This window comes from Lolium rigidum, chromosome 7 (genome assembly GCF_022539505.1).
Source record: "Lolium rigidum isolate FL_2022 chromosome 7, APGP_CSIRO_Lrig_0.1, whole genome shotgun sequence".
Classification (NCBI taxonomy): Eukaryota; Viridiplantae; Streptophyta; class Magnoliopsida; order Poales; family Poaceae; genus Lolium; species Lolium rigidum.
The window spans coordinates 269,875,214-269,885,413 of record NC_061514.1 but is presented as its reverse complement, the minus strand read 5'-3'; the positions used below and the strand labels follow the sequence as shown (position 1 = coordinate 269,885,413).

General features: G+C 41.5%; 1 long non-coding RNA gene across 1 annotated transcript; it reads right to left on the bottom strand.

The window, feature by feature from the left end:
• Positions 1 to 1,635: 1,635 nt before the first annotated feature.
• LOC124678679 lies at positions 1,636 to 2,653 on the bottom strand. The gene is made up of 2 exons (XR_006994571.1): positions 2,537 to 2,653; positions 1,636 to 2,224 (listed from the first exon to the last, which is right to left on the bottom strand). It is a non-coding gene; the product is annotated as an uncharacterized LOC124678679 (long non-coding RNA).
• Positions 2,654 to 10,200: the final 7,547 nt, after the last annotated feature.

Here is a 10,200-nt window from a genome sequence, read left to right as displayed (position 1 = left end):
AAAAAAATAAGATGGAAAACGATAATATACTTTTCAGGTTTTATAAAACAAAGTTGATAGGATGAAATTAGGATGCAGCACACAAAATCACAAACAGACTGGCTCGCTCGTGAGCAACAAAAGCAAGCAAGAAATGCTTTGTGAAATATCTATAATAAGCTCACAAAATGAAGAGAACATCATAAACATAGATGCTGGAACTATACAAAATTTCAAAGATATCAATCTAATTAACCTAGCAGATAATGGTGATACCGGTCAAAAGCAACAAAATGGACAAACTGAAAGAGGCTATAAACAACCTTACACTACATGAGTGCATAACAATTGTAAGTTCAGGAATAGAAACCCATCATTTTCTCCAAACAATCACATGCAAGAGACGGAAGTTGATCAATTCAGAAAGAGATTTCCTTAGATAATCGCCTACTTGGTGACGCAGAGCAATATTGGCAGCCAACGAAGAATTTGCGTTGGGTTCAATGGTCGACTCTAGTGAAAGAAGATTAAAAAATATCAGCCAGTATCATTCAATACTCCATTACAGACAAGTCAGGATAAAATGTTGTACCTAGCAGGGAGGACAATTATTTGAGGGATGTCTGCGTTGATGTACCATCTACACACTTTCCTCACGGCTAGAACCGTTTGCACTGCAAATATATGTTAACAGGAAAGAAAGAAATGATAGCATGCTGGTATCTCTAACAAAATAAAGAGCCGATACTGGAATAATCTCAGACAGTGGTGCCAACAAAAATAACAAGTAAATTTTCCCAAGAAACCTCAACGTGTTTCCAATAAAGCACTATCACCCCAAAGATCAAATTTTAGCACCTGGCCACTACGGTCAATGCAATAGCCAGACTATAAATAGAATGAACATATAGACATAGAAAGGAAGCACATGAGATTGCTGAAATCTTAATGAACATATAGACATAGAAAGGAAGCACATGAGATTGCTGAAATCTTGTCAAGCACGTCTGGGCATCAGATGAAGAGAGTTGTTTGTCTTAGGACGAACTACATCGTTAGAAAGGTGAGGAAGGTCAAAGCATGACAGACCAAAATGCCTCAGAGCGGGAATTTAAACCTTGTATTGGGGTTATATGTGTGAGGTTGAGGGAGCGGAATTCGTTAATCCAGAAGAGAGCATACCTGCGGCAGTAATGAATTTGTTGTACTTGCACACGTTCACCTTCAACAGCAGGTACCAAAAAATTTAGGGGCACGCCTTGGTGCCCTTCCACCGTTTTCTGCATTGGTAAACGGGTTTATAAAACACTATACTGAACATTTATACAAATTGAAAGCATGCAGCATACATATGATTAAACTAAAAGATGTGATATTGTTCTTTTAAAATGTGATGCGAATTCTATGTAGAAACAGAGTACAAAGATAGAACCCTTTGAAGGAGAATCTCAATTGCATGAACCAAAGAACTGTGAGACTAATCTAGTTTACAAATGAAAAACAAACATTACCACTAAGCTTTGGAGAACATATACATATCTCTATTTTCTTTACCTACAGAAAAATACAACCTACATATGGAGTCTATACCGAGCTGAGTACTACCAAGGTACTAACTCAAAATAGAAAATATTGTTAAGCTTGAAGCACAACATTTGAATGAGCCCTCTTTCTATCATTAATTAGTGAAATCGATCTATAGATAAAAAATATATCACGTGGGATCCTAGTATAGTCAGTCACATCCCTAGATGTTCCCTTTTGCTTAGGTTAATTAGTAACCGCCAATTTGACAGACCGTAGCCAAATCAACCGACCAATATTAACACTGAAGAACCATCTCGGCCAGCGGCTTTCGTCCCTAAAAGCGGTGAGGTCAGCCAATATTATGGTCTTCCATGTCGTAGATGTGGTGTGGTGTCGTGGCACAGGGCTCCTCACACATGTAGATCCTCGGGCTGATGTAATCGTCATCTCGTGCGGCGGGCTCGAGGTCGTGCTCCTCCTTCGCAACGCTGCAGAGGAATATTAGGAAGAAAATTGAGTGTCAACAACAAACAAATGTAAAATCATTCTCAGATGCAAGTAAAACAAATAAACTGAAGTTTCTAGGATCACCACTGTATGGGGCATGCCGCACCTCCCGCAGCCTGTGCATGCGGCCGCGAGCCCAAAGCAAGTCCTCCTGGAACTCTTGCACTCTGAGCGGCACCAGGCTCATGCCCACGCCCACCGCTTCCATGCCCTATCGCGAGTAAGACAATATGGAGTAGGCACCATCGTTAAGCTTTTGAAGTTCGAGTAAAGACAGAGAAACAACCTTTTAGGTCACTCGGTATTTATAAGAATCGAATACCTGACAAACGTTTAGTCAAATAAAAGTTCCGAATTGTTTACTCCATTAATAAATAAATGGAAAGGAATAAAAATTGCATCTGTTTAGCCCAATTAAACTACATGATAAATATAAAAACATACAGTTCTATCAAAAACGTCAGGAAGGGGAAATTACGCAAAATCATACCTTAAAACATAGCTTAAGTGCGATTCAAGTTACCTCTTGGGTTTCTTGGAGACTCTTGAGATAGTAAGAATGGTATGGATTATTGGGCAGAAGAAATGGAAACCTCCCTGTCATCCTTTCTTGCGCAATGAGCTTTTCTTCAAACTCCTTTCGGTTCCTCGAGAATAATCTCGACAATTTTCTCCAATGTGCCCTTTATAAACGATGGTGGTTCGAGAATCACTTTGTTTGTGCCAAATACACTTAATTTAGAGTTCTCGAGACTTGGTAGAAGTGGTCAACGCCTTCATGGCACCTTTTACCTTTTCCTGGTGAGCAGCGAGTCAAAGCTTCTTTTGCTACTGTTTACTCTTTTTCGGGATGCACAACCTTTGTGGCCTTTCTCATGTAAAACAGCGTCCTTTGCATGATCAGTGCTTTTCAATAAAGATGGAAGCACATCTTCATCCTGATGAAGCGGCATGCTCACTCTTGCTCATAACAGTTTTGTTGACCTTATTGGTGTCAGCGTCTGAGCCATCTTTCAATAGCTGAGGATGATCAACAATGTACCAGAGGCATCAAGAATCCAAATGTTGGGCTACTTCCTTGCTTCACCCTTAACACAATCTCTGATTGTCCACCATGCTCACTGACAAATCAAGAAGTTGTTGCAATTATCTGATTCACTTTCTTAGAGGGAGGCTACAATTAGAAAGTACGGAAAGAAGATTGTGTCAGTAATGGTCTGAGATCATGAAAGCGTAGCCTTATGATTTATACACAACTGAACTAATATAGAGCTGGTACAACATAAAAGTTAAGAACAGCTATCCCGTTTCAGTCTTCTCTTCTTTAGCGGAGGCCGAAGTTACTGTCAAATTTTCAGAAGTATTGACATAGTCACATAGCTACTAATTTTCACAAGTTACAATCGAATCAATATTCACCAAACATTCTGCATTTTCATAACTGCCGCATTGCACGCATTTCAGACCAGTGAAAACAATAGGCCTGAACTTGAGAGAATGGGACAAAACAACCTTCCTAGATTTTGTATAATATAAAGAGATGGGAATGGTAAGAAATATACCCAACAGAGGTCTTAGTTCCATCTCCGGCAGCAAGAGCTCGATCTACGCAAGCTCCACGGTGTAGATCAAGGGTCCATGCTATCTATTTTGGCGAGAAGGAGTGAAGTTCCAAATAAACTATTTCATCCTGAACAACCTGGAAAACAACATGTGTGAAAAGAGACATAATACATGAATAATGGGCAGGTCCTAAATCTGGATAAATGAGCTCAGCTGACTGGAAAATATGAAAGCAAAAGAAAGTCACATATTTTAGCTGTTTAAAAAATGATGAAGTGTATTAATCATAATAATTATATAATATTAGTACCATAACACCAAGCATGTAGAAGAAAAAGAATGTAAAATGGAACCACGCAACAATTCTGGCCAAGCCAAGTACATGCCCGAGTTCACTATTTTTTGAACAAAATAATGAAACACAAAAGGCGGGTCCGATTACTATGCGCAAAAGAGGGAGATTATTTGAAACTCCGGAAGGCAAAACCAAAGTGTCTTATACATTTGAAGTAGCAAACTGAAACTATCACACAAATCTGCCCAAAAATACTCTCCATAGGTCATAAACTGCTACTGATTTTGGCGGAGCCTTGGTCGCACCCTTCTGTCCTATTTTCCTGTAATAGTAGGACCACCTTTAAACAACTCTCAAAAGAGAAAACTTTATACGTTAGTAGGTATCAATAGAAACATTCTACGTCAATTCTTAGTCACTCTGTTAATTATTATTTTGGTACTGCATATTTCTACTGTAGATCGTAGTCATGTTAAAAGAGCAGCCGTGTGTTAGTGCGCCTCCATTGGCTTTAGTGGTTGCCCACTGATGCCCCGGTCCATTCCCCTTTCCAGGTTGACTCTTAATCCTCTCACTTTTCAAACTGAATATATCATAAAAATAGGAATGGAGAAATAATTTTCGTAGTGCCTTGTCATAAGTTAATAAGTGACAGCCTAAAAGTTGTTGCTAACCACTACGTTCTTATTTGTGTGTGCAGCTCAGAGGTACATGGATCCATGCCCTTGAAATGCCTATCCTATATTGTGTGGCCAGTTCTCAAGTTTATTTGAATTACCATAGTGAACCTTCGAGTTTAAACCTTTCACCCACCTGTAATTGATATGATGCTAAATTACTACTCTCCTGTAGGCTGTTTGTACATGCTGAACAACTCAAGGTCAGTATGGATTGAGCTGCTTGGGACTACGCCACGCATAAACGAAACACTTGCTAGCACTGCGATGCAATTTCTACTTCTGAATAATTTTGTCTGGTCGATTAGCCTTCAGGTTATACCTTTGATGAAATTCATGGCTATGATTTCCCCAGCTAATACTACCATAGCATTGGATGCTACAGTGAGGATTTGACTTCTTACATCTTCATTTTCCATGGATTACATGAAGCATCATTTTTTAGATGCATCGTCAAGGCAAATTTCTGAGATATATCTGTGTAATATATTGTTGAGCCAACCTATTGAATAGAGAATCTACAATTCTAAGATGAGTCTGAGTATATTTGCTGAGCCAACCTATATATTGTCTGTTCTTCTCAGCTTATTATCATTTGTATTACAAAATGATCTGTCAGAGCGAAATAACGGGGCCGCGCCAATAATATCTATATGGGCATAATGATTGCACCAGAAAAGCAATTGAAAAAACGAACAATAATATCTAGTGGTGAATCACAATCTTCAGGATATCCAACCGAGAACAAAAAATATATCTAAGCCAACAGAGCCTCTAACGACAAGCAGAAGTGTTGTGTTGCCGATAGCAGGCCCAACATCTCAGGTAAGAGTAAGCTCACGCTGGCCTCGGTGGGAACTCTCAGCCTGCAACATAAACAGAGAAAACCTATTAGCCCATGTAGACAATTTCATCGAACACTCAGTGACAAGTGAACCATCACCAATAATGTTATGTTTTTAGATGTACAGAGTATAATTCATGCAATTGAAAATGCATTTAGAAGTTAAAAATAATCTATGGGTCGTTGTTGTGAAGAGCTACACACACAAACATAATATAGCATAATGTCCCAAGATACTTCCCCTTCAGTTCTGCCGTGTCAATTTCCAAAAGGGGTCTACACACATTTAAGAAGCCATAAATCGATGCACGGAATGAGACAAAGAGCCGCTGAAAGGAATTGTCCATCCCAGACCCTTTGTATACCGCAACGCTACCAGGATTTGTCTTTCCAATCTGCTCACAGTATGCAGGAAGAAGGCGATATCCATCCTCAAGGGTACCATGAACAACAGCCATGCTTCTCTCCTTTCCTCGCCATGCCCGCATATAAGACACAAGCAACCCCATTCCGGTCCCGAATATACTTGCGAGTATCTCCTTTGGCTTAATCTGCAGACTATCTCTTAGTCTTGCCTCAACGGACCTAGCCACCCGAGTTAACGGTGGCTTGTTGATGATGTAGATCCTGAACACCCTCACATGTATGCTCGCTTGCAGCGTCCCGACGGTGAAAGTCGAACATCATGGCACTTGGCTACATGCACCCGCCATGGACATCCTTATGTGCTGCATTTGGCAATGAATCGGCTATGGTCAGATTTCACGACACGAAGCTGGAAATGCAAAGCAATTGCCATGTCCTTGATCGCCCTCCGGCAGGTGTCAACATTGCTAAACTCTTGGCCGATGACAAGGAATCGCAAACGCTGTACAAGGTCCTGCTCTACGTCAAGATAAATCTGGTCGTCTTCCGATTCAACTAAAACCTGGTCGTCTTTCGACTCAACTAAAACATGGTCGTCTTCCGGCTGAACTAAAACCTAATTATGGTTAAAGGGCAGTGCTTAGCATATCAGTATTTCCATGGTAGGAGGACAAGAGCATCATTGTTCGAGGATCGAAACACTCACCCGAACCAGAATCATTTCAGTTGTAGAGCAAGTCACTTCAGGAAGATGTATCAACATCGATAGTATAAACTCCGGGGCATTTTTTATTACCCACCGATCTGCAGAAGCTAGGTAGAACCGAGGAGTGTCATATATCGGCATCTTGCACCACAAGCCGAACCCCATGAAGACAGAAGTACTACTGCAGTTCTCAAGCCTGGTGCCATATGAGTTATGAAGAAAAGAGAAACACATCGTAGGGTACAAATGCAGCATAATACCTCAAATGGTGTTGGCGTGCTGCTATGAAGAGAAGACATGAAAGTCGTAGGAAACTACAATATGATGATAATAGTGTGAATGAGATTATCATTCACAAAATGGAGTACAAAACAATAGCCTCATGTTGAAAATATTTTAAATGGGTATAGATGTACGGCTTGTAAACAAAATGATTACTTTCTATCTCTGGATTCTTTGATTTATTGCAGGAAGTGGTAGAACACAAATGCAGTAGCAGCAAAAAATGAATATTTGAACTTGCATAGTTTTTTTTTAGGGAGGAGGCATGCTTTACTGAAGATGGTCATGGCAGCCTCCTTTTTCAAATTTAGACTCTGTGCTCCTTTCCTAACCGCCTCTCGTATACCAGCATGATATCCATCAACCGACACAATCGCTTCATTGACAACCTGCAATGTCCTAAACAGGGTAAGAACACCACTTACATAGAATAGGCCATCAACTTTGCTGAACTAATGCAGATCTGGAATAGAACTTAAATTATGCACGAGTATGTTAAATGAAAAAATACATCACCTTTGCAAACAACTGGCTGCATATGTCAGCATGAGCAGCATCGACAGCTTCTTGAGGAATGCAGAGAGGCACTTGGAATGCCACCAATTCATCCTTGCTCAGCTGTCCGTCAGCTACGAACTGCTAAAGCTTCTGTCTGCTGAAGTATGAAGTGGCATTAATAAAACTTGATAGCCACAGTAGCTAATATAGACCTATGCTGTAAATATAATGGTGCAATAAAAAGCAACTATCAACCTTCATGCCTCTAGCTAGCGAGTCTAGCATCCCTCTACCCACAAGGTAACAGACACTTATAACTTCATCAAGTAAATAAGAAGATAGATAGCTGCAAGCAAATGCTAGGTGAGCAATTTGGTGACGCCAAGATAACATTGATAACAAAATGATTCACAAAGAAAAACCGGTATGAAAGCAGAGCGAGGAAGGAGGCCTTTACCTTGGTACTGAACGTGCCTCGATTGTTTTTTCGAATTTTTCGACTTCAAAGAAATAGAGGGTGCCTCTACATAACAGCAAAATCTCAAACAGAACATGATCAACCAGGCCACTGTGATACTGAAATAATAGCTGAATAAGATAAGGTGAACCAAAAGAAAGTAGCATCCCTCAGTGGAAAGCCCATAACTGAATCAATAATGCTTCTCAACCTCTCTCTGGTATATATATCAACCCAATTGTGCTTGCGTAAAGGGGAGAAACATGAGCAACTCCGATCCGAGCTAGAAATCTAGTAGACAATAGTAAACATGAGCAACCCAAAATGTAGTCTTCTATCTTAGAGAACAAATTTCTGCTAGCTAGCAACTTTCCAGGATGGAAAGAAGGCTTCTCCCTCTCATAAAACTGTATTCAAAACGTGTAGCTCTCGGTCCGTACTATCACCACATATAAACAATATCTATCTCCCGAGTTCATAGCATGTGCCTTGAGAACATATTGTCCAACGGGAACTAAACATTCTAAACATTCTAACGCCTACTCAAACAAATATGTACATAACTGGCAGCACAAATCACTCATCTACTTAGCAATATCAGCTGGTAAAAACTGAAAAATGCATTACGTGGTAAGCAGTTAATCACCCAATCCAAGGAGGTGATGTAATAGACAGGCAGGCTAGGCTATATCTAGATGCAAGCTAAACTTGGTAAAGACGAAACTACCGAGCAGAACAAGCAGTATGTAGGTTAATCTTCCCTCTGCAGCCAGCCTGGTTTTTTATCGAAGCGTGGCATAAATTAAGAAGAATCTTGACAAACAGGGGGCGCGTACCTAGTGAACCTGTAGACCTTCCGAAGAACGCACGGACACGAGCACAAACCTGTACAAAGAACGCACGGACACGAGCACACATAATCAGAGGCAGTTTGTAATTTACCGTACGTAGCTAGTTGAATTATTCACCTAACTCGTTGATGGAATGGAAAGCCAAACAATTTCATTCCCCCATGTTTGGAATGGAACAGATCAAAGCCACACTAATTCGAAGTCCCCAAGCGAAGGCTCTCCACCATGGCCTTCACCCTCGGTCATATGTTAACCAAGATTCCTCATACAATCTATAGCATGGAACTCGTACAAAAAGATGAATACAAAATCAAATTGATAGCCAAGCTGATTTACTTGGATGCGGATCATACGAGTCTACACAGTACACACCCATTTCCATAGGACAAACAACCAATTGTTGGGAAAAAATGTAGCAACGAGTCTCGAAACATAGCATGATCCTCTTATTTTAGCAATACACACATCTTCCCTGCTGAAGACGGTGATGGGGCTCGCTGGTCTAGGGCTTATTATGCCCTTTGATTCCACTACATGTTGCACACAAGAGATAAATCAGAAATCTAGAAAATTCATGTAAAATCTCTAAAAAAATGCTCAATCGAAAAAGAAAAGAACTCACAACGTCAATGTCTCCCTTGGTGGGGCGGCGGCCGTGCTTCTCCTTTTGAGCTATGAGGCGGAGGGAGGTGAAGCACAGTAGAAACGCGAGCTCAACGTCGGGGTCATCTTGTAGAGCGGCCGGAGCAACATCCCACGCACCTCCTGTAGAGCGCCGCCGAGGTGGGAGAGGCGGAGCCCGGCCGGCCGCCGCACATGACGAGAGAGGCAGGGGTGGATCCCTGGAGGCACGGAGGAGGGCGCTCCGTGGCAGAGCTCGGCGGTGCGACGGTGGTGGTCCGTGCACCTCCTGTCGGCAAGAACGAGCAGCGTGGCAGAGAAGAAGGTGCGGGGCTCGGCGAGCTCCACCAGGAGATGGAGCGGCGGCGGCTCGGTGCTGTGGGGAGGTGAAGGGGAGTGGGCGGGGCGGGGATTGGGGGAGGGAGAGATGCGGGGATTGGGGAGAGACGCGCCGGCGGCTAGGGTTTTCACCGGGCTGGGGCAATTTTATACCAAGCCTCAGCTCCGAACGAACGGACCAGATGTACCCGATGGGAAGATCCGACGGCTTACGTGCAAGGATCGCTGTGAGGCCCCCTATGGGGGGCATCATATATACCCCTGGACTAGATTTAGATGTGCGCCTTGGCGCACGATCCCGTGAAACTCATGTCGATATACACTTTATATATCATTGCTAAAAAATAGGTGGAAACTGATAATCCATTTCTTCGGTTTTAGAAAACGAAAATCAATCGGATAATCTTAAGATAAAGCAAACTAAATTACAAATGAAGTAGAAACATTTATATACAACCAAGGAAACAAAAGGAATATATTATAGTAGCAAAACACTCAATAACTATGTCAAGAACAACACAAGCAAGGAAGGAACAACAAAAGCAACATCTACACAAGTCGGACCATCTATAAAAGGAATAATTTTGATGTTGGTAAAATTGATTTAATGAAATGCGCAAGAGCAATGACATCAAGATCCTTCACCCATGTTTGATCTGGGATTTCCATCTACTTCAGAGATATCAAT